This window comes from Lynx canadensis, chromosome X (genome assembly GCF_007474595.2).
Source record: "Lynx canadensis isolate LIC74 chromosome X, mLynCan4.pri.v2, whole genome shotgun sequence".
In the NCBI taxonomy this organism is placed as follows: domain Eukaryota; kingdom Metazoa; phylum Chordata; class Mammalia; order Carnivora; family Felidae; genus Lynx; species Lynx canadensis.
Window position 1 is genome coordinate 1,947,529 of NC_044321.2, and position 25,524 is coordinate 1,973,052.

Here is a 25,524-nt window from a genome sequence, read left to right on the forward strand (position 1 = left end):
TTTAAAAAGTAACGGGTTTATTTTTTTAGAAATTGGAAGTACAGAGTTCCCACGTACCCCTCTCCCTGCTTACACAATCTGCCCTATTAATAACATCTGGCACTAGTGTGCTACATTTATGATAATCAATGAAAAATACGAATATTATTAATAAAGGGTTATGGTTTGCATTACTGGCTCTATCTTTGTTTTGGGCATTCTGGGTTTGGACAAATGCTTAATGACGTGTGTCTGCCATTACAGACTCATACAAAATAGTTTCACTGCCCTAAAAATTTCCTGCGTTTTGTCTGCTCATTCCCCACCCCCAAGTCTCCGGCAACCACTGATTTTTTTTTTTACTGACTCCATGGTTTTGCCTTCTCCTAAAACGTCATAGAGCTCAAATCATAGCATAGGGAGCCTTTTCAGATGGACTTCTTTCACTTATGAGCATGCATTTAAGTTTTCTCCATGTCTTTCCACGGGTTGACAGCTTATTTCCTTGTATCCCTGAATGATATCCTGTTGCATTCACCTGTTGAAAGGCTTCATGGTTGCCAATTCCATTCTCAGGCAGGAACAACTTGCCGGCAGCTTCTGTCCACTTTCTGACTCCTTCATTACCTGGCTGCCTGGAAAAATCCCAAGCTTAGAATTATCCTCGGCCTTTCCTGTTCTAAATCTATAAATCTGAGTGGTAGACCACAAGTAGAGTAATGACAGTCTTCCCAGCATAGCAAAAATAATCTTCCCCAAACCGCCCATCTTCCTACATGTGGTTAAAAGAGAGGAGGGGTCTTACTCCTTGTTCGAAATGAACGAAGGGGTCCTGAGTGACTCAGTTAGTTGAGCGTCCGACTTGGGCTCAGGTCATGATCTCGTGCTTGGTGAGTTCAAGCCCCGCGTTGGGCTCACTGCTGTCAGCCTGGAGCCTGCTTTGGATCCTCTGTCTCCCTCTCTCTCTGTCCCTACCCCACTTGTGCTCTCTCTCTCTCTCTCAGAAAACAAACTAAAACATTAAAAAAAATAAATGAATGGAAATAGAAGAGTCTTCCCTCTACTTGTGCTGTAGCTGTGATTCCGGACCTGAGTGATTTCTCAGGTCCTGTCAAGAGCCCGCTGGTCTGGGTAATGGGTTCTCCTTTGCAGAGTGAACATTATCCCTACCACGTGCCTTGTCAGAAGGAAAAAAGCGTGGTGCTATTGTCATTTGATGTCCTACGAATCATAATCAACGCCTTGATTTCCGTGTGTGTGTGTGTGTGTGTGTGTGTGACACCTAAATCAACTGGGGGGGGGGGATACTCAGAACCAATTGAACCGGTGACTCTCAACTCTGCATTTGGATGGCGATACTGGCGGTGGCTGCTAGGGAAGACAGTGCAGGCAGTGGGTTCTGGGGGTGCGGAAGCGGGTTTCTAAATTGCCCGTCTTGGGGGATGGAGAAATACGTAGAATGAAGATGGAAATGTTTCTCTATTCTCATAAAGTAACGAATGAGCTGTCATCATTAATAGCCACAGGGAAAGGTTGGCAGCTCGAGCCGAATGAATAAGAAAAGAGCGTGATAGCCTGTCCCTGCCTAATGAAGCCGAGAGATTAAAGATACTCAATCATAGCATTTTACCAGTACACCTGGATTCTCTTTATTAAAAAGGCATTTATCTAATGATCCATGGCAAGCTATTACCAGAAGTGGAGAATGGTGTTATTGATAGAAAGAGGATGAAAAGCCATTGAAGAAGGAATATTTCCTCACTGTAATAAACCTTGATAAAGTATTGATCTTTAAAGGAAAATTGTTGGTTTTGCGTTTTGTGCTGGGCTGTCGAGCTTAGTTAGAGAAAGAATTATTTAGCTGAATTCCCAGCACTTAGTGGTAATGAACTCAACACTTCTTTTTTTTTTTAAATCAAGTAATTTTTATGCAAAATCGTAGTTTGAGGATTGGCATAGTGCTGAAAGAAAATTGCACGTTATTAAAAAGCAGACAGTATTACTCTGAGAGAATCCACGACTCAACTGATACCTTCTTCTAGATTTTGTCAGTATGTCTGTCTAAAGCAGCATTGGGAGGACACGACAGAGTAATTGATGCACCAAAGTGATTCATAACATTCCTAGCTGTTCCTGGATTATTAAGCAATTCGGGGGAAAACAAACACAGAAATGCTTTTGCTGTGTTTAATCGGAAAACAGAGACAAGTCAGAAAATATGAGGAGAGAAAAAAAGACATCTGGAATTTGGTTAGAAAACCTGAAATGTACTTTGGTCTTGGTCTCTGTTGGTTCGTTGCTGGGTAGATGCTAAAACATGATATTCTTGGAATCTGCGTTTGAAACCACAGAAGCCTACTGTGATGTACGTGAGCATCTATCAACACTTGGGTTCGAGGGAGTGTGATTTTAGTCCAGCAGGTCAACATAAGAAATATCTGTTTCCAGGATGCACACATTCTCTGGGAATTACACACATCGTCGATTACAGCAGGGGTATTTTTCTAGCATCCTGATTGGAAGTATCCATGATACTGCATATTTAAAACATGGCAAAGGAAACATTCTGCCAAGTGAAAGGAGCCAGTCATCAAAGACACAATGTAGGAGTCCATTTATATGAATGGACTGCCTTGAATATGCACATCCATAGAGACAGAATGTAGACGGGTGGTTCCCAACTGGAGACGTGGAAATCAGGAAGGACTAGCCATGCGTGAAAAAGTGCCCTTTGTGGTGATGAAAATGATCTGGGATAGGCAGTGGAGATGCTTGGACAACTCAATATACTAAAACACACACACATATATACTAAAACACACACACACACACACACACACACACACACACACACTGGCTTGTACATTTTCCTTTTTTAATGTTTATTTATTTTTTGAGAGAGAGAGAGTGAACATGAGCAGGGGAGGGGCAGAGAGAGGGGGAGACACAGAAGCTGAAGCAGGCTCCAGGCTCCGAGTTGTCAGCACAAAGCCTGATGTGGGGCACGAACCCATGAACCATGAGATCATGACCTGACGCTTAACTGACTAAGCCACCCAGGTGCTCCTGGCTTGTACATTTTCAACAGCGCATTCTACGGTATACAAATTTCATCTCAAAAAAGCTGATAAAAACCTGATAGGATTGTCAAGTGCCTACCCTGGGTAAGATGCCAACGTGTTCAAATGGCTGCATCTTGACAGGTGGAAACCCACAGGCATGCCTGGCTGTGACCATAAAACCCTTAAAAACCCCCAAATCTAGGTTTTTGTGCCTTGAATGAGCAACACGACAATTTCCTGGGGGTGAACTTCATGCCAGACTCTCAGGCACTAAAGTAGGATCTGCTTTTAGGAAGATCTCAAGGGAATGGTGAGCGCATTCATATTTATGTTTGCGACGTCCTGAGCGATACACCGTGCCATGCAGGGGTCATTCTGCTGAATGATTTTCTTCCAATTGCACCTCATGTGTCTTGGGTTAACGTTTGAACTAGATGGACTGCCTTTGTAGAAACAGAAGCGGAGACCCTGTCTTTTTGCCTTCAGACCCCAAGCCACTCTTTAGTGCTAACTGTACTGTTAGCTCAACTCACTTTGGAGGTGAGTAAGTGGGAAATAAAATAACCCTCATGTGTAATCAAGTCTTACGATGACATCAGTGCCACGTTGCTATAAAAGTGTCATGTCATGTGTCTTCTGTGTACATTGGTACAGCCACCGTGGAAAGCAGTATGGAGGTTCCTCAAAAAGTTAGAACTAGAAATACCATATGATCCTGTTAATTCTAGGGTTTATTTATCCAAAGAAAACAAAAATACGAATTCAAAAAGATATAGGCACCCCTGTGTTTATTGCAGCATTATTTACCACAGTCAAATTAGGGAAGCAGCCGAAGTGTCATCACTAAGATGCATGCATACGGAACACGTGGTACGTACACACAATGGAATATTACTCAGCCATACACAAGAATGAACTCTTGCCATTTGCAACAACATGGATGGAGCTGTAGACTATTCTGTTAACTGAAATAAGACAGTCAGAGAAAGACAAATACCATGTGATTTCACTCACATGTGGAATCTCAGAAACAAAACAGATGCACACACAAACCAGACTCCCAAATACAGAGAAGAAATTGCTGGTTGCCAGACAGAGGTGGGTAGTTGGATGGGTGAAATACGGAAAAGAGATCAAGAGCTAGAAAATAAATAACCATGGACATGAAAAGCACAGCATGGGCAATAGAGTCAATAATACTGTAATACATTGTTGGGTGACTGAGGAATACTCTATACTTAGTGAGAGGAGCCCTGGATAATGTATGGAATGGTTGAATCGATATGTTGTACATCTGGAATTAATATAAAATTGTATGTTAATTATACTTCAATACAACGAAGAAATGACATCTTAAAAAAGACAACAGTAGGAAAAATATGAAGAGAAAAACTACCCGCGATGAACTCAAGTCCATGCCTAGATGCAGACTATCGCATTTAAAGGCCGCGGAAGAGCAACTGTGTACGTAGATAGCTTAAAATGATGGTGTGTGTGTGTGTGTGTGTGTGTGTGTGTGTGTGTGTGTGAATTTGACAAGTTTCAGTATTTATGAGCCTCTGTTAGTTTTCTGCAGAATAGAGATAATGCCCATGGCCTCCTTCCTTCAGAAAGACTTTTGATCCAAGAAACTTACGTGTGCGAAAATGTTCCATAAATTATATTATGACGTGAAAATGACTCCTATTTTATCAACAAGACTGCTTCGCGCTGAATTTATAGTTTCTTTGTGTCGAATGCTTCAGACAATGATACTGTGTTCACTTTGAAAATTTTCCAGCCTCTCCTACTAAAATTAGACGCAGACGCAGTCTTGTTCCCGTATGTTTGTTAATTGGGATTATGAATTACCTCTTTGAAATGTATTTTCTCTAAGGTTTATTGCCTCATTTTTCATTGTGTGTATATGCTACGTGGCATTTCGCTTTTTTTCGCTAGCCCACGGACTGGCTTTGGCGAAAGAGAAAAATAATTGAAATGAAATGAAGAAAATCTTCATGTTGAATGCAAAATCATTACCCCATAACCACTTTTTTTAAAAGCAGGAACACTTCACAATTAGCTTTTCCATCTTGTACCAAAGCCTTCATCCCAAGTTCTTCCTGTGCCATCATTTAGTCCCCTGCATTCTTATGATCTGTTTGTACGAATGGCTTTCTTAAAGATGTCTTGGAGAGATTATCTTCATAGCTTCTCCTTTTTAAACAAATGCTAGCTTACATAGTCCAGAGGACCATCAGCCTATATTCACGGTGCATCCGAATATTAAGGCAGCACAAATTCTCAGAGGGGTATAGATGGTTTTGTATGATAGGAACTAGTACGTATAAGGTTGACATTTCTTTCATTTATGCAGCCAGGAATAGTTCTTGAGAGCATAGACCGAACTACACTGTCTGTGCTATTCTGAGAATAAACATGCAAATTTGAAGGATGTCACCTCTTCCATTTTAAACATGAAAAAGTACACCTGGCGGCCTTGGTGGAAAAATACATTCAAGGGCCACCTCGGTGGCTCAGTCGGTTAAGCATCCAACTCTTGGTTTCACCTCAGGTCATGATCTCGGTTTGTTGAGTTCAAGTTTCGCATTGGGCTCTGTGCTGACAGCACGGAGCCTGGTTGGGATTCTCGCCCTCTCTCTCTCTGCCCCTCCACATGCAGGAATTGAAATTCCTGGCTTCATGGATGTTCACATATTTCCATTTTAGCTTCTGGGAACTATGGAGAGAGGAAAATAGCTCTCTGTTCGTGGTGGTGGAGGTTATGAAGTCAGAGACCAATACACGGAGACAAGAAGTTGTCAGGACCTGGCGAGGAGGGCACAGAGATTTCCCACTAAATGCTGTGTGTCCAGTCTGAATCCCTACATGACTTTAATGTAATTTAACTTTGGAAATAAAGCATATATCATCCTGACTTCCTCCATGTGAAGCAGTAATAAACTTTGATTAGTCACTGGAGGGTGGGCATTGAGGCACCAGGGACAGCGGGCATCTGTGAGCAGCTAGGAGGCCACGTGGGGCCCCAACACAGTGGTAGAGTCCCCCTGCATCACTCTGCACCCTTGCAACTTTCTTGTGATTGATGCTGGAACCCTGGCTGCTTCCCAGATCTGCACCAATGGTTCACGTGGAAGTCAGGAAGGTCAGTCAGATTGTGTCAGGATTCAGCACGTTTGGGCCAGGCCTCCAGCCACGTCCATCTGTGGACTCACTCTTGCCTCAGGGACACTAGCATTGGGAACCACTGGGTTCCAGAGACACAGCACCCCTTCTTACATTCCCATTCCATGGGGATCCTGCCTTCAATCCAACTGTTCTTGGGACTCTCTCTCTCTGCTGGCCTCCATTATATGTGTTTCGGGGATATGTATATAAAATGTACCATTTTAACATTTATTTATTTTTGAAAGACAGAGACAGAGTGTGAGCAGGGGAGGGGCAGAGAAAGAGGGAGACACAGAATCAGAAGCAGGCTCCAGGCTCTGAGCTGTCAGCCCAGAGCCCAATGCAGGGCTCAAACTCATGAATCGCGAGATCATGACCTGAGCCGAAGTTGGATGCTTAGCCAACTGAGCCAACCAGGTGCCCCTAAAATGTGTCCTTTTAACCATTTTTAAGTGTACAGTTTCCCGGCAGTAAATACACTCCATTGTTGTGCAGCCATGCAGAACTTTTCCATCTCCCCAAACTGAAGCTCTCACCTTTTTAATGCTAAGTCCTCAGCCCCCTCTCCCAGCTGCTGAGAGCCATCCTCCACTTTCCGTCGCTATGCATGTGACCCTGTACGTTCCATATAAGTGCAGTCATACAAAACTTGTCTTTTTGTGACAAACCTATTTCACCCAGCATAATTACCTCAAAGTTATCCATGTTGTAGCATGGCGGCACTTCCTGCCTTTTTAAAACTCAGTTGTATGTTTGTGCCCCATTCTACTGCATATACTTCTCCCTTCATCTGCTGGACTTTTACGCTGCTTCTACCTTTGGGGCACTGTGACTAATGCTGCAGTGGACATTGGTGTACAAAGGTGTGTTGAGTCCTGGCTTTCAACTGGTTTAAGTATGTTTGAAGGCGGGGGATGTCATAAGGAGTCAAGCTAAGTCATATGGAAAGTCCATGTTTAACTTTCTGAGGAACTGCTCTGTTTGGAATTTATGGGTTCAAGAAACTTCTAGGTAAGAAAGGCAAATCTCTCTTTAAAATTTCTGAGGGAGCTTTGTTATCAAAAAACAAAACAAAAACAAAAAGTCCCCTAAATGAACCTGAGGACAACTAGGGTCTGGTTCCTGGAAAGCACCACCATTCAAACCTTGGGTAGGAAGAGGGGAGGATTGAGAAAACCACAAAGATGAGGACATCGGTAAAGCATCCTGCCATATAAACCATCCACCAACGTAGTAAGGGAGTTTTGTCTGCACATTGCAAGAGCGCTTACATTTTAGGGACACATGCCCACTGAAATATAGTCATTCCAATTCTCGAATAAAGGTTGGCATTTTTCACGCAATTTTGTAAATGTCACGCATGAATCTCCAAAGGGGGTTCGAAACCAACATCAGCTCCTTTGTATATGGCTACACCCAGCGCGATAATAATTTTTTTTTTATTATTTAAAAAAAATTTTTTTTCAACGTTTATTTATTTTTGGGACAGAGAGAGACAGAGCATGAACGGGGGAGGGACAGAGAGAGAGGGAGACACAGAATTGGAAACAGGCTCCAGGCTCTGAGCCATCAGCCCAGAGCCTGACGCGGGGCTCGAACTCCCGGACCGCGAGATCGTGACCTGGCTGAAGTCGGACGCTTAACCGACTGCGCCACCCAGGCGCCCCTAGCGCGATAATAATTTGATGTTAGTTGTGCTTCTTTACAAATGCATTCTGGTATCACTCATGCCTGCTATCTGGTCTTGCTGGTTAAGATTATGTATCCCATAAAAAGAATAACTCGCGCTCTACTGCTTGATCCTTCCCGCAATGCATTGTGCACCTTGCTGTGGATGTGCGGTGTGCACCATCCAACGGGCAGTGGGGAGACTGAGGCACTGGACGTCTTCTGGAAACAGGATCCCTGAGATCTCACATCTCATTCTTGGTGCATAGCCACCTGCGGCCAGACTTGAGCCTCCCAACATTTGGCAGATCAAGTTGCTGGATCCTTTTTTGTTTCTCCATTCACTCTCCTTTGATCTAACATTTAGAAATTCTATTTGAGACCTTGCTGTTGCGGGTTGCCACATGGTGCCGTGTATCAAATGAGTTAAGCAAATCCAACTGGGCCACGAAAGGAATATCTTTCAATGCCTGTTCTAATTTTGAAACGTATTTAATATTCATACTCCGATTTGGGTCACTTCATGTGAGACGCTACCACTACCGGCCACGTCATGATAGTAGCTTGTCCTTAAGAGCACTGAGTATCTTGTTGAAGAAGTTCTTCCTTTCTTGTGTCCATTCCTGGGAAGACCAGCCATCGTGGAGCCCCATCGTGATTCTACTTTGCCAGTCAGGGTTCTGCAACAGAGTATGAGGTCCTCAAGGGCAGATATCTTTTTTGCTCGTCCTTTGAGTTACATTTTCAACTGAAAGCTTTATAAGAAGAATGTGTCTACTGCACATCACATACATGTAGAGAAAAAGGAAGAAATGAAGGAGACAAGGGAGGAGAGAAGGGACTCAGATGGTGTTTATGCAGCAGCATCCAACGAGTTACAACCCGTTAGAGGGGTACTTCCGTTTTTCACTCTTCCTAAGTCATACAATTGAGCTTGATGAAACCCATCTGCCATTATTCTGCCCACTGAGTTTGTCCCCTGAAAAGAGGGGTCCGATCTTATCTGACTGATGTCTTCTTTTGTGGCCCCTAGAAGGGGTCACTGATTTTTCTTTACAAAAGGGTGGATTTGGCTTGCCTTGCTGCAGAGGTATTTCTCTTCAGGAGAGGCTGCAGCTTCCCAGGCTCCAGAGTCCAGAATGCATCTCAAGGCCATGGGTTTGGTGACTCGATTATGTGATGTGAGCTCAAGCTAACCACTGACTCAGGGAGACACAGATGACCCCCCTAACACCCTACACCTGGTCTCTTCTTGGCTTTTTGGGGGACACCGATATACTTCATGGAACTCTTTTGTACAACTGATCAACCCACAGGTAGATGACGCCATGTGGTGCCATGCAGCTCACTTCTCAGCAAGAACTTTTTCAGCTATCAGCTCCTCCAGGGTCCACCACGCCAGTGAGATAATTTTGCCTGTGGGGTGATGGGTGCTGGACATTTGTACGGCTGATCAGCCACATTTGTTCCTGTTCTTGATCCCAGGGGGCAGAAAACCTTTCTCTTCCTTTTTCCTTTCTTCTTTCACCCGTCTGATCTTGGTCAAACTGAATGTACAGATTTATCTAACAGTGTTTCCTCCATAATTAGGAGAAAAGAATGAACCATTGTGTTAGGGTTCCCTGGAGAAACAGAACCAGTATATGCACTGTGGGGTTGGGGCAGACGGAGGGATGAATATTCGGAGCACAGGGGATTTTTTAGGGCAGTGAAACTATTCTGTATGATAAGCTACAGTGGACACCTGGTCAAAGTCAGGAGGTCCAACACCAAGAATGCACCCAAATGTGTACTGTGGACTTTACAGGATGAGAACATGGTACTGTGAGCTCATTAGTTGTAATAAATGTCCTACTTTGATTGACGTGGATAACGGGGGAGGCTGTGCATTTGTGGGGGACAGCGGGTGTATGGGACTTCTTTGTCTCTTCTTCTCAACTGTGCCATGAAACTAAACCTGTTCTAAAAAATAAAGTCTTTTAGGGGCACCTGGGTGGCTCAGTTGGTTGAGTATCCAACTTCGGTTCAGGTCATCATCGCACAGTACGTGAGTTCGAATCTCACACGGGGCTCTCTGCTGTCACAGCAGAGCTCACTGTGGATCCTTGTCCCCGCCCCCGCCCCCCACCATGTTCCTGCTCACTGTCTCTCAAAAATAAACATTAAAAAACCCCAAAACAGTCTTTAAAAAGAAAAATACAAAAGCATCAAATATTTATTTTAAAAACACGAAGGGCATAGGTTTTAGGCATTGGATTGAATTATGTGCCCAACGTTGGTCCTTCTGACATACTTTTTACTAACATAACATAATTACATTTTATGTCTAGTTCATTGAGTAATGTATGTGGAAGCACATTTACTATAAACATTTTCAGGGCACATCCTGGAAAATGGCATTCATAGACTTTTGTTTTCTTGTTGCCATAGTTCCAGAAAGAAGTTGCTGAAGAACTTGAATAAATATTTGGAAAACTGTAAGTTTTGACCCGAATTGTCCTTGTGGTTTAACAGCAAGCTTTCTTATCATGTTAACGGCCTTGTTAAAATCCACAATCGAGTCCTTGTTATTTTGTAACTTAGTGTCAACAAAATCAAAATAGGCTTCTCTGTTTCACATCCCATGTTTATTTTCATGATAGAAGCCTGAGGCACCAAATTAAAGGCCTTTCTGGAAAATCTGTCATAGTCTGAAGCCTTCTTCCTTCTGAAGAAGGAGGAGCATCTGACTACATCAAAAAAAAAGAGCCTTTAAAAAGTTCAAGATGATTTCAAATGAAATTCCTAATAGTAGATTTTCTAGAAGTCAGTTAAATTTTATTGTGCACATTATCATCTTTATAGAAGTTGGAAAATCTCTAAGGAAGTGAATTAAAGTTGATTCTTTTGCTTGTAATAAAATAAAGAATATCCTATTTTACCTAAGGGGATGTCTTCGAAATGACTTTTAAAGTAAAAATCATAAAAGTAAAAAAAGAAAAAAAAAGAAAGAAAGAAAGAAAGGAAATCCAGGGAGACTGTCTCTATCATTGTTCCTTTTTCTTTTTCTTTTCTTTTTATTTGCCCAACAAATTATGTAAGTAATGCTCTGTAATAAATCTTGGGGGTATCATTTCTTCACCCTTCCCGGAGAGTATGGTGGATTTGTTGGCTGATGAGAAAGTTGTCTGGTCTGAAGGAAGTTCTCAGTGGGCAGGAGGTAGGTCCATAAGCCAGAAGGCGCGATGCTCCCATGTCATTCCTGGCGTGACTAGCTGAACTCACAACTACTCCTGTGTCCCTGCAGCCACGGAAACGTGGGAGCACCTTGGCCTCTTGAAGGCTCTAGAAAGATGGGCTTCTTTGGATCTCCCTTGCGACTTTGTCCCTGCATATGATTTTTCTCTGCAAGTCAGGATGGAATATGTTTGACCCTGGGGCCATATGGGGGTGGTGTCTCTGGATTTATTGATATCCATCAGCTGAGGGAATAAATAGTCATTTACTTGGAGGCACCTGTGAAAAGAGAACTGACCAGTTCAGATGATTAACGGTGTTTCTCTTAAGGGGCCTGGAGGGATCTGTATTCTCAGCTCAAATGCTCCCATGGTACAATGGATGCAAATTTAGCCTTGAACCTGCTTGGTGTCTACACCTGTTGTATGGCTAGTGAGGTGAGTGTGGGCTCACATGGACAGACCCATGATCACCAGTGACCCCTGCATATACCTTCTCCTTCCACTTACGGACCCCTCATCCTGCTTATTAAAGTCATGCTGTGTATGGTGATTTCCAACATCTGTGTGTTTTCCTTATTGTTTACCGAGAATCAACCTCAAATATAAAGTCAGTGAGCACAGAGACCTTGTGTAACAGTCTCTACCTACCCAAGTAGTGGGTACATGGTAAATATATGTTGGTAAATATCTGTATTTGAATGCCTGTGTCCCCCTCCCCAAAATTCGTATGTTGGCATCCTAACCCCCAAGGCGATGGTGTTAGGCAGTGGGGCGGGATTCCTTCCACTTTAGGGTGGAGTCCCCGTGGTGGGATTAGGTGTCCTTTTAGAAGAGACTCCAGAAAGCCCCCCGCCCTTTCCATCATATGACGGTGCAGTGAGATGATGTCGTCCATGAACCCGGAAGCAAGGCCCTCAGCAGAAACTCCATCTGCAGGTGCCTTGATCGTGGACATCCAGCCGTCAGAACTGTAAGAAGTAAGTGTCCCTTGTTCATAAGCCCCCGGGTCCACGGTTTCTCTTATAGCAGCCACAGCAGAGTAACACGTATAGGAAGTAGGTGGTCGCTGTCGACAATATCCTGACACCTTTCTTGATCTCAGAAAGTATCCGGAGGGAATAATTAATAATATAAATTACTTCAAAAGACCAGCTCCACAGAGATTATAAGGGAATATTAATAAGGTCAAGTGGTGGCTCATGGAAAATGGAAACATCAGGAAGGCTTCTTTCCATGTTCGGAGGCTTCCATTCAAGAGAGAACACTGCGTAGAGCCTGACCCAAAGGCATCGTTGTATTTCCCCACAAACGATCTACTTCCGTTTGATTTGCCTTCGTCTTTTGAATGGCCTGAGGGGCCCACTTTATCTTAGCCAATTCCTAGGATTAAAAAACTATGTCCTCATATGCCTGCCCCTCATAACTACGTCTACCTTTACCGGGAGAACTTGGGAATGAAACACAAAAGGAAAACTGATGCCAGTTCCCATTCTCTTTCAGAATGGATTACGTTAAGAATCAAGATCAGAGAGGACAGACTGAGCGGGCACCAGGGTGGCTCAGTGGGTTGACCCATTGACTCTTGACTTGGGCTCACGGTCGTGGGACTGAGCCCCGCGTCAGGCTTTGCGCTGACAGCAGGGAGTCTGCTTGGGATTCTCTCTCTCCCTCTCTCTGCCTTTCCACCCCCCTCAAGGTAAACAAATAAACATTTTTAAAAAAAGATCAGAGAGGTCAGGAGAATTATCTGAGCCTTAACAGGTAACCTAAACTACATATGCATCCATCTGGGGAACAGGGAGGTCATTAATCAGAAATAGAAACTGATTTCTGAAAACAGTATATACCCTCTACACCTCCGTATTCTAAATGTGTCTGTTGTGCTCTCTTTATAGAGTCGCTTTTCTCATTCTGGACATAGCCTCTTTTTGCTAGAGATTCTCCTTGCTAGAGAATCCTTCCAGGTATTCTGACAGCCCGGGGAAAATCTTGCAAATGGCAAAGGAACAGGTACCCAGCGATGTGGGCACTAGAAATAGCGTTATCACCCATGCAAATTTTAGGCAAAGCAAAAAAGAATAATATACTTTTTTTCATAACAAGAAAGGGTCTTCTCACTGGCTATTGTAGGAGAGGTTACCCCGTATATTGAAGTCAGCGTTTTGCTTTAAGGACTTTGCTTATCAGTATTTGATTAAGGGTTTTCTAATCAAGTTAGAACAGAACCAACAGGGTCGTGTCTGTGCAAACTCTGACCCAGCATATCCCCAGCACCTGCTGTTTCCTTGCTGTTGCTACATTCCCCATGAACCTGACATGCTCAGTGTCTGCTATTGTACCACCCGACTTAAATTTCCTGACTCCTTGGGGTTGTTTCTCCAAAGACACTGGGTCACTCTGTGAAAATGTTCGCCACTCACTAAACACGAGGGCGCGACTTAACTGTGAGAGTGTCACTGTAAATAAATACGCCACATTCTGAGATTGGGGGGAGCTTCTAAAAGGACACCGACCCCCTAAATGCCTAACTGGAAAAACGCATGTCCTTTGGAAAGCACTTGATTCCCTCCAGAGAGGATGCAACAGTCAGGGAGCCCTCACAGTGCGTGGGGACAGGGCTCTACAAAGCTAATTCCGTGGGTGTGTCTGCTAATGGAACATCTTAAGGTAAATAGTATCAGTGCTATTCTCTTTGCTATTATCAAATGTCAATAACAAAAAAAGGAGACCAGAAATTCAGTATAAAAGCCATGGGCTAAGTTTTCAGTCTCCATGAAGCTCAGTGAATACTTTCCATTGCAATGCAAAAGATGAGAACATTTATCACGTGTTTTTTTTTTTTTATCCTGCTCCATGACCTTTGGGACAGTTTATTATGAAAGGAAAGGGTATTCAAGTATTCTGACAAGTTGAAGGCGTACAGACGAAGCACTGAGAGCTTGTCTGATACGCCCAGCCTTCACTGATGGCTTATTTGAATGTAGTTCTGAACCAGCCTGTGAATATTCTTCAATCTCCTCCACACTCAAAATAAATTTAAAAAATAGTAATAGTTCAGTAACTTGCTTATGGTCTCACGAGTTGATTTGTGGCCACGGTAATCTGATGTTATTAAAAAAATAATAAAAGGCAGGGACTCACTCTGTATAAAAAGAGTAAGATATATCTCAAATGGCACATGCATTAGAATATAATGTTTTAGCTGAATTCAGTATATCCATCCAATGTTTTTTTTTATCTAATCTGTAGAGAAGCTGGTTATGCATTGCTCAGCCCAAGAGAATTGAATAAGAAATATTCATGATTTAGTTTTTTTTTTTTTTTTAATGCCCGGAGCCACTGGGCTTGATGGCATATCAATTTTTGGCACAGTTTATGGCTTTTCTTTCTATTTTATTATACATTTGAGAATACACATTGAGTCTGTTAATCAAGATGGATCCTATATTAAAACTGGGTACGTATTAGAGCGAAAATATAAATTGCAGCAACATGGACCATTGGCCTATGAGCTTTCTCTTTGGATTGTGTGTTCATCTTGAGTGTGATGGGCATGTACCTCCTCTGGCTTGGGTCGGGGTTCCCAACCTCCTCAAAAGTCTGGAAGTTTTTAAAGAGATGCAGGAAAAATGACTGGTCACAAAACGCCATGTTCCACACTGTAAGTTATTATTGTAAACTTTGACAGAGAAGGAAAAAATGACCCCCGAGTGCCTTGAGGAGGACACGAAGAAGTGTTCCCCAAATATAAAAGCCAGAAGGGAGCGTTTCCAGCCACTCCTGAGAGACGAAGGTTGTCATTAGTAAAAAAAAATGGATGATGGTCTTTACAGATCAGGAGGTTGAGCGTCTAACTCTTGATTTCACCTTAGGTCACGATCTCACGGCTCGTGAGTTTGAGCCCCGTGTGGGGCTCTGTGCTTGTAGGTAAGTCTGGAGACTGCTTTGGATTCTGTTTGTGTCTCTCTCTCTGCTCCTCCCCAGCTTGTATTGTCTTTCTCTCTCTCTCTCTCAAAAACAAATAAACATTTAAAAAAATAAAAAAGAAATAAAAAGAAATAATTCTAAATTGGTTGGTCCTCCGGGAGTTTGGTAGAAACAGTATTTTTGTTGAGCAGCACATATTTCAAATGCAACCCTCCAAGAATTCCTACAGATACAGCTCCGGGAACACCAGCTCATTGTAGCATCCTCCCAATGACAACAAAAATCCAAAAACCCAAGGAAAAGACGCAGGCGCCCGCCTATACTCTAGTCTGGACAGGATGTTTCCAGAAGGCGAATCAGACGTTCAAGGCTACCAGAGACTTTGCGGACATGGGAGCTATGCTTTTGTAGCAGGTGTGGCTTACCTTGGCGGTAACGGAGGGAGCTCTCACAAAGTTGTGTTTTGGCAGAACTACAGGAAAACGTGAGCATGTTGTTAAGTTGCATGAGGATTTTTCCCATCTGTTGCGCGGCGTGCATCATCGACATGGCACCCTGGATGACAATGGGGGGATAGTGATACGGTGTGGTCCTGTAGCAAATACTCTCAGTAGGTGACAAGTGTCTATTTTATTTGTTTATTTTAATATTTAATTATTTTTGAGAGAGAGAGAGAGAGACAGAGCATGAACGAGAGAAGGGCAGAGAGAGAGGGAGACACAGGATCTCAAACGGGCTCCAGGCTCTGAGCTGTCAGCACATGGCCAGACACAGGGATGTCCTCAGAGAGTATGGATGTCAGAGTTCACACAGACACTTGGTAGTTTTTTTTTTAATGTTTATTTTTGAGAGAGAGAGAGAGAGAGAGAGAGAGAGAGAGAATCCCAAGCAGGCTCTGAGCTGTCAGCACAGAGTCCAACACGGCGTTCAAACTCACAAAGTGTGAGACCGTGACCTGAGCCAAAGTCGGACGCTTAACCGGCTGAGCCACCAGGCGTCCCCATTTGGTAGTATTTTTAAGGTGGGTGAACTTGTCTTGCTCTGTGTTCCTTATGATCATACTAAAGAATATTAAATGTCAGCAGATACAAAGTAAATTACAAGCGGCAGTTAAATATTCATATGTATTTATCATTTATACATACAGTAAAACCTTGGATTGTGAGTGACTTGTTTTGCGAGTGTTCCACAAGACGAGCAAACATTTCTAACACATTTTAACTTGATGACCGAGAGATGTCTCCCATTAAAGAGTGGTACGTGATGCCCAATGTCACGTGATTACAACTGAGCCAATGTTCTTGAAATTCGCTTTGATACACAAGTGCTTTGGATTACAAGCATGTTTTTGGAACGAATTATTCTCGCAAACCAAGGTTTTATGGCGTGTATATATACTATATAAGTAATTTATATAATATATATAAATATATACATAATATATTTGTATTATGTAATATATAATATGTAATGTTAATAATTTGTAATATATATACACACAAATATATATATTATATAGAAATAGTTCATCTTGAATTATATGATCAAAGCCTCCACAACTTGCAACTGCGACATGGTTATAAAAATGTGATATTTAGGGGCGCCTGGGTGGCTCAGTCAGTTGGGCAGCCGACTTTGGCTCAGCTCATGATCTCACGGTCCGTGAGTTCGAGCCCCGCGTCAGGCTCTGTGCTGACAGCTCAGAGCCTGGAGCCTATTTCAGATTCTGTGTCTCCCTCTCTCTGACCCTCCCCCGTTCATGCTCTGTCTCTCTCTGTCTCAAAAACAAATAAACGTTAAAAAAAATTAAATTAAAAATGTGATATTTAGGGGCCCCTGGCTGGATCAACTGGTTAAGCGTCCAACTCTTGATCTCAGCTCAGGTCGCGAACTCACGGTTCATGGGTTCAAGGCTGTGCTCGAGCTTGGCGTTCTCTCTCCCTCTCTCTGACCCTGCCCTGTTTGTGCTTGCTCTCTCTCAAAATAAATAAACATTAAAAAGAAGTGATATTTAAACATATACGTAAGTATAATGCATACGTACATAAATACATTTCTTTTTGTTACATGCAAAGGTATAATAATTATCCCAAGCAGGGATAAGAGAAATCAAGAGTCAGATGCTTAACCGAATGCCCATATGATGATGGATATTTTGAAGGACATTTTTTAAAATTAAAAAATGTATATTTTAGAGAAATGTTTGACTTCTCCTGTTGTGTAAAGGCACTGTTTTCATTATGTATCGCAACCATTTAGATAACGTGATACCAAAAAATAAATAAATCACATGATACCTTCACTTCCTGTCGAATACATACTTTTTAAGCAGGCTGGTATTAAATCTTGGTTTCATTTCTAAATTGCTGTGAAACTTCTGGAGATCCACTTAATGCTCTGATTGATTTGCAAGTCTTCACCTGAGAAATAAAAATGCAAACCAGTATCATGGAGTGGCAGAGGAATTAAAAATATAACGCACTAAAAAAATGCCCTAGAGATCAACAGCTTTGCCAGTGACACGTGTTATTGGGGCATCCTTGTATCTGTGAGGACCTAGCAGGAAATCAGTGTAAGGTCAACCGTTAACTGTTGGGGGTAACATATTCTCCATGAGTTACAGACTGACAGAGCCCTGATTGTGTGCTTGGATCCTAACTCAGTATTTCACATTTCCTCTCCCCAAAATACAGCCATCCAATGGCATTAATGATGAAGACTTTTGAAGGCAAACACACTGTGTTTTAATGAAATTAAAACCAAAATTACCAGGCACCTGGGTGGCTTAGTCAGTCGAGTGTCCCACTCTTGATTTTGACTCAGATCATGATCTCATGATTCGTGAGTTTGAGCCCCGTGTCGGGCTCTGTGCTGACAGCTCAGAGCCGGCTTGGGATTCTCTCTCTCCCTCTCTGTCTCTGGCCCTCCTCACTCACATGCTGTCTTGCTCTCAAAATAAATAAACTTAAAAAAATACAAATGAATTATTTGAGGCAGTCAAAATGAAACAAAATCAGCCGTGCCCCTCTCTGCACAAATGTCATGTGGTATAAAAACCATTAAGATCCTACAGGCTGTGGGTGTGGTGTCTTCAGCTATGAGCCCATAGCAATCAATAAGAGAAAATGAGTGATTTCAGTGGGAATAGTACTTTACCCAGTAAGAGTGACTGAGTGAGTTGACCTTGAAAAGCATCTTGGATTTGACGACATAGGATATGAAGGGGCCATTCCTGGTCAATAAAAGGCCATAAACACAGTTCTTGGAAACGCTTAGGTTCTCGACTTGATGATACACAAGTGGAAATGATAGAATCAGGAAAGTGAATGTGAGTCGAAGTGCGAACCGAGTTCAGACTCAGTTACAAATAACCGAAATGAGAATTTTCCCCAGACACGTAGCAGCAGGTGAAAATGTTTTGGGTTTTACTCCACAGGCAACAGGCAAGGAGTAAAGGTTTCCACGCAGGTGGTAGACACAGTCAGGACACGTGTCACTTAGGGACTTTGAGCTCCCCAAGCAGAGAGGACACGGTAAAAAAAAATGTCCTCACTCCCTGCATCACAATATCAAAGGACCGCATTTGTACAGAATAAACTAGGGACATCAATGGAGATACTCCAAACCAAAAAGCAGTGATTAAATTTTTCATTTGCAACCTGAAATAGAATTTTCAAACTCATTAGAGAAACTTAAATAACATGAGAAATGATTTTAAAAAAAGTTGGCTGTTGACTGGAATTGGAACCATGCAGCTACTGTTATTATCTTGAAGATAAAAACTAACCGTGAAAGTGACAATCCACTCTCTTGTGAATTTTATTAAGCGAAGTAGAGATGTTAGGCTTACACAGTGAGAAATGATAAAATCCATTCTCTCTTTTATTATCCATTTAACAAATATTTAGTGAGAGTTTTCCATATGCTGCAGACTGTGAGAAACAGCAAAATTTATCAGCTTTGGCCCCTAGAGGATAAAAATTCAGTGGAAAAGACAACACATCCAATAGGTGGGAAGCCAAATGCGAAGCATCCGTCTTAGAGACACGTCTGTATCTTTGCTGGAAAGAGAAAGTGCATTTGTTCTGGTGGCTGGAGGTGATGCAGAGAAGGGTTGACTTTTATTAATAAAGTTTGTCTTTATTGAATGAATGAATGGAAGCAAATGAGGTGGGCCAGCAGTTTGCAAACAGACTAGAGAAGAAAGTTGGTAAATCAGCACTGATGTGGACAACAAGGAATGCCAAGAGATGACCGATGAGTTTGTCCTTGAAGAGATCGTTGGACAAATTGTCCAACAAGTGGCTCAGTCCAGTCATGGGGATAATAGTCGATAGGAATGCACTCAAGAGAACATAAAGGAGAGAAAAGGGGAGTTAGTGAATTTCAACAGTGATTGAGGAGTTTTTCTGCGAAGTTGAGCAGAGGAAGGTGGGGAACGTGACATTTAAAACTCACTTTGAAATTCGAGATCGTGTACCTGAGGGGCGCCTGGGTGGCTCAGTCCATTAAGTGTCTGATTCTTGGTTTCGGCTCAGGTCATGGTCTTACGGTTCATGGGACTGAGCCCTGGGTTGGGCTCCGTGCTGACAGTGCAGATCCTGCTTGGAATTCTCTCTCTCCTTCTCTCTCTCTCTGCCCTTTCAGTGGTCATACTCTGTCTTTCTCAAGATAAATAAAGTTAACAAAATACAAAAAAAAAAAAATAATGAAATGCAAGACGGTACCATTTGTGTGATTGCTGATGGGAACAACGAAGCATGGAGACCCATGATCAGGGCGCCCAACTCAGCAGTGGATACTGGTTGAGCTGCGGGGCAACTGGCTGAGGGTCAGTGAGGGGACCTACCCCACATTCCACAGACGTCTTGTTCACCAAGCGACAAGGGCAACATCCATCTTGCAGGGCCTTTGAGGAGATGAGAGAGAAACAGAGGAAGCACCCAACACAGATACATCTTGGAGAGAACAGCAGTGATGGTGGCAGAGGGGGTACAAAAAAGGGAAAGGTCGGGGGAAGAAGGAAGAGAAGGATACAGTCCAGGGGAGCGGAGGAAGGAGAGTGGAAGGGAGAGGGAGAGCTGGTGTCAGAGGAGAGGGAGGACCAGAAGGCCACAGAGAAGGATGGGGAAGTAAGGAACCAACAAGCGATGAGGACAAGCGGGAGAAGAAACCCCCAAGAATGGCATTTGATGGGTGATGTGGAAATTTTCATTTAGCATGAGCTGAGGAGGGAAAGGTGAAGACATCAGCAGGAATGGGAATATAGGATTCTTATGAGGGGCACTGTGTGAGGAAACAAAGGAGGGGTTCCACTTGTCTTTTGAAGATGTTATTGAGGACACAGTCAATGCCAGGCAAAGGTCAAAATGTGGCGGAGTGCTTGGACACTGCACGTCCATCCGCAAAACGCCGCTGGCTGGCAAATAGTAGGAGGACCACAGCACGGATGACAGATCAGCCCAAAGGATTCCACCTTGACTATAAAAATGATGAAGCCATTAAGACAAGAGGGAGCCCAGTGAGAAGGGTTGGAATTGGGGATGGGATGATTAATTAGGTTCGAGATTTGTTGAAATTTAGGTGCCGGCAGGGCGGCTGGCCGGAAATATCTGAGAGACCTTTGTAAATGTGAATCTGGGGCAAAGAGGAGAGGCCATGATACAGATACCTGATTAGGGAACAACGTGCATGGAGGTGATGATTAAGGGTGCTGAGGTTGTGTTGTTTCACAGTAACTGAAACAGAACAGAAGCAGACTTCCACAAAAGAGGCCGGTTGTCACCTGGGCCAGCCAGCCAAGGCTGGGACTCAGGGACTGAACCTGGTGTGTATTTTCTATTCTCTGTTCTCACATCTTTGCTTTTCTCCTTTATTTTATCTTCTATCTCCTCCTCCTCCTCCTCCAAGTCTGGAGAGAAAAATCAAAGCTTTGTCTCTGGGTTGGTAAGTTGGCGATCTCGTGGGATGACACTCTGGGGAAACCATGAAGTCAAGTGCTTATCTAAGATGGGAGTTTAGAGAAGGGGCCCTTGGGCATAGTAATTTGGAAATCAACCCATACAGAGATGGGATGTAAAGTGTGAGGACGAATATAGTTACCTACAGACAGAGTAGATGGAGGGAAGGGCCCAGAAGTCCCAAACCAAGCTAGTCGAGCTCCCCAGTGTTAAAAACTGGGAAGAAAGCCATGGAAAGAGATCATAAAGATGAACCACTCAGTGAGGTAGGAAAATGAGCTCCCAGTCATAGAAGGAAGGATGGACTCAAGGGGCGGATGGACAGCTGAGTGGAATGCTCCTAAGAGACAGGTCCTGTGGGCTTGGTCCACAGTTATCTTTGGAGATGAAAAGGCAACTTCAGGAACTCAGATACTGGCAGGAATCAGGCTGAAGCAGGCTGCTCTTGAATAGTGCATGAGCACATAAACGTCAAACTTGCTGGTGACTTTGTGAAGATACGTAGACATGGTTCAGAGAATTGGGGGGTACGTGGTTGGAACACAAAAGGGAGATCATCTCATGTCAACTTTTTTTTTTAAATTTTTGTTTGAGAGAGACAGAGAGAACAAGCAGGGGAAGGGCAGAGAGAGAGGGAGACACAGAATCCGAAGCAGGCTCCAGACTCTGAGCTGTCAGCACAGAGCCCACGCAGGGCTCGAACCACGAACCAGGAGATCATGACCTGTGCCGAAATCAAGAGTCGGATGCTTAGCCAGGGAGCCACCCAAGCGCCCTATTATCTCCTATTTCTCTTAAGGGGTGAGTCATGAGATTAGGTGTCCATCTCGAACATCATACATATCCATAAATGAGAGAAAGAAGAAGAAAGAAAGAAAGAAAAGAAAGAACCAAGAAAAAGAAAGAAAGAAAGAAAGGAAAGAAAGAAAGACAGAAATGAAGAAAGAAAGAAAGGGAGAGAGGGGGGAAGGAGGAAAGAAAGAAAGAAAGAAAGAAAGAAAGAAAGAAAGAAAGAAAGAAAGAAAGAAAGAAAGAGGTAAGATTTCTCTGGGCTTCCTCTTCATATCCCTACTCCTTTGGACAGGATTCCAAAGATTGAGCATGAATGGTAAAGTGTGCCAGACTTCTTGAAAACCGTTTTACCCCAGTCAAAATATTTTGCTTCTCTGAGCTATAGCTGACTCATGCATGATGTGGCACCTTTAACACCTCCTGGGTAGAGAACAGAGAAACACCTGAGGTTTTTAAAGAGGTGTGGTGTTAAACCATGGTGGCCATGAAGACAACGCATACATGCAAAACATTTTGTTAGGAGAACTCTGTCTTGTCTTTAAGCCTATGGATTTGAAAGCCAAATTCCTCCTTAGTTTGTCTTTTATAGAAGTTCCCAGCTTAAGAGAACACCTTTAGCTAAGTTGCTAGAGGCGATGCCCCTAATTCTTCCTAGGGCACAAGGTGACATCTGTGTTCACCCAAGATTGCTCACTTCTGTGCTGTAGCCATAGTCAAACTTGTCCATATAATAAAACTTCCCTGCCTCAAAGTCTTACATTGTCTTAAGGCACTTGGTTCCCTTGACATGTCTTTTTAACGGATGATTATGATCAGAGCCCATGTAATTCTGTCACTGTTTTCAAAGAAGAAAGTTTAATCCAATAACTTCTTATTAAATTTTTAGTCCTCAGAGTGGCGCGTGTGAAGGATATTCAAGGTAAACCACCTCATATCCTAATTCCACTGCTGAATACCCTCATCCTTCCTAATGAAAATTTATTTCGGGCTAATAACAAATTCTGGTCTTTGTTATATTGTTGAGGATTTCTGCACATGAGCTTTGTTGATATGCTAAGTTTATAACCAATACTTTATGCTTGCCTAACTTATTTTCCACTTAGAAATGAATGATAAATAGATAAAGCCCTAAAGAAGAAAAATTGGATTTTAAATCACTCAGTTGTCTTATTAAAAAAAAAATAACCAGGCAATGATTACAGTTGGAGCTAGACCAGACATGTATTCACTCTATTAAAGATGGAAATCGTAATGCTATTTAAGTGGACATTTCTTTGCTGTCTTGCCGTCTCTCCTAGGTAAATTTAGATTTACAAAATTATTGAGTGTGAGAGCACTCAATCCTCTGCGCTGTTTGGAAATTCAAATTCCTTTAAGGCCAGGGGTAATAATAAGGGAAATGGTGGAGAATGTAGGGCACTGATGAATGTGTCTGGGGCTTGAAGTACTTACAGGTTAAACATTTTAAAAAACCATTTTGCGGGCCAAGTGAAATATACTTGGGAATTCAGATAGCCCATGTGTCTCCTTCTCTGGCTCGAGGTCGAAGCTCTACCTAAACTACCTCCTCTGTGTTTCAACTGCATGTTCCTAGGATGCCAAGGGTGGGGCACTGGCCCTTCCCTTCAGTGAAGAGTTGCCTCTTGTTTTTACGAACTGTGTCAAAGGTCCAAGATGGTGGCCATGTGGTACCACCAAGGTAAGTCGGGGTGAAATAGCATATGAATGCCATGTCTCATTCGCTGCCTCCAGTCCATTCTCCTTGCCACCCTGCACTCTACCTTTCAGATATCCTAGAGCAATGTTTGGGAATTCTGTCCCTTACGTACGTGGGGTTCTCTCTGTTCCTCTGTTGAATGGCTAGGTGGGCTCCCCAAGCAATGGTAATGTTCTCTGGCTTACTGCATCGTATCTTGCCAACACTCCCAATTTCTGTGACACAAAAAAACAAACCAAAAATAGCAAAGAATCTCCATTTACCAGAGACAGGACCTGTAAATACAACATCTCAAATTTACTTCTTGAAATGGACATATGGGGAAATTCCTTTTTTCACGGACTGTGGTCTCCCACCATGAGACCATGAGAAGGAATACTACCCAGCCCTTGTGCGACATGGCATGGGATACATGCAGAGACCTTGTGTGGCATCGATTAAAAGCTGATTTCCACCACGAGGGCAGGCACAACTGGATGCTGCCACTTTTGACAATATATGCATGAGGGATACATACTCAAGCCGGCAACTCTGGGCGGTGACCCTAAGTCAATTGATATAATTTCTGAAGACAAGTCATAATGCCAAATGATTACACCACAGTTTATTCAGACATGGCTCCTTTGATACAACAAGCATATACGGGTCTGTTTTCATTCCTTGTTTGTGTTACAGGTGTGTTTCTGCTAAGGTTCTATTTTTTCCTGCCACTGTCATGAACCGTGACCTGATTGGTACTTTTCCCATCCATTCCTGTCTGTGCCATATTGGGGAGACATTCCTAATATCTCATGGTTTGGGATGGTATTTTTTTTCCCTAAATGCTGAAAAGTATGGCTACCTATCTTCACATTTATGTGACTATATGTGAGGGCAATGAGATTAAATGAAGACTAAATGATTTCAAAGTAGGTGAACACTGCAAAAGAAAAAGTTCCCCATAAATGTGCAAGATTATTAGTTTTGGAAAATGGTTATGTGGGTGGATTTGTTGCAAATGATTGATCCTTTGAATGAAACAGCACTGTAGCAACATGCCATTATTGGACTTACTGATTGATTGAAGACACTTTCCTATGGTTTAGGTAGCAGTTACTATTATTTCTAAACAATATTTCCCTGTGATGCAATAAACCATGGTATCTGACACGTTCTTCAAAGGGAATCTTGAATCTGTGGGCACTGACAGATGCAGTTCTGTCTTTGTGATCACTTACTTTGGTTCAACGTGATTTATTTCCTTGTGGAGATGTTAGGAGGCCATGCTGAGATAGGATACCAAGGGAAGGGGGAGAGGAAGTCTGTCTCTAAGAAGTTACTATATAATTCACAGATGCCTACAATTATAGAGCTACTACTGACTTTGAGGTCAGTGTGCTCCATTCCATCATTTGAAAAAAATAGACTCAAGGGAATTGTTAGCGGTTGTTAATATTTCTGGGATCACAGAGCCTTGGAGCATCTGATTCACATTATGAGTCTCTCTCTAGAATGATGCATGCATGCTTCAAACGTTGAACATTCTCATTTGGTTTTAAGGGTCTTGCTACAGACTTTTATCACTGGCCTTTAGGACCCCTGAGGTTCAATGATTTCTCTAAGGACACCCAGACGGGTGTCATGAGATATGCCTGAAAAAAATTCTTTGGTTGGAATTGAAACCACCTATTTCAAGAATACAGAACCAAAACTTCTGCCCTCATGTGAATGTTCCCTCTGACACAGAAGCTCCTAGGGGCACCTGGGTGGCTCAGTTGGTTAAGCTTGTGACTCCTGACTTTGGCTCAGGTCACGATCTCATGGTTTGTGGGCTCAAGTCCTGAAGTGGGCTCTGTGCTGATATGAGGGACCCTACTTGGGGCTCTCTCTCTCCCTCTCTCTCCCCCTCCCCTGTTCGTGCTCATGCTCTCTCTCTCGAAATAAATAAATGTAAAATAAATACAATAAAACGAAATGGAACTTTCTATCTCTGCCTCAAGATATTGACATGCCCATTCTCAAATGGCAATTCAAAATTTATAATTGGTGTCACA

General features: G+C 42.8%; 1 long non-coding RNA gene across 1 annotated transcript; it reads right to left on the reverse strand.

The window, feature by feature from the left end:
- Nucleotides 1-558: 558 nt before the first annotated feature.
- On the reverse strand, nucleotides 559-17,429 carry LOC115507792. The gene is made up of 3 exons (XR_003966796.1): nucleotides 17,344-17,429; nucleotides 15,448-15,577; nucleotides 559-614 (listed from the first exon to the last, which is right to left on the reverse strand). It is a non-coding gene; the product is annotated as an uncharacterized LOC115507792 (long non-coding RNA).
- Nucleotides 17,430-25,524: the final 8,095 nt, after the last annotated feature.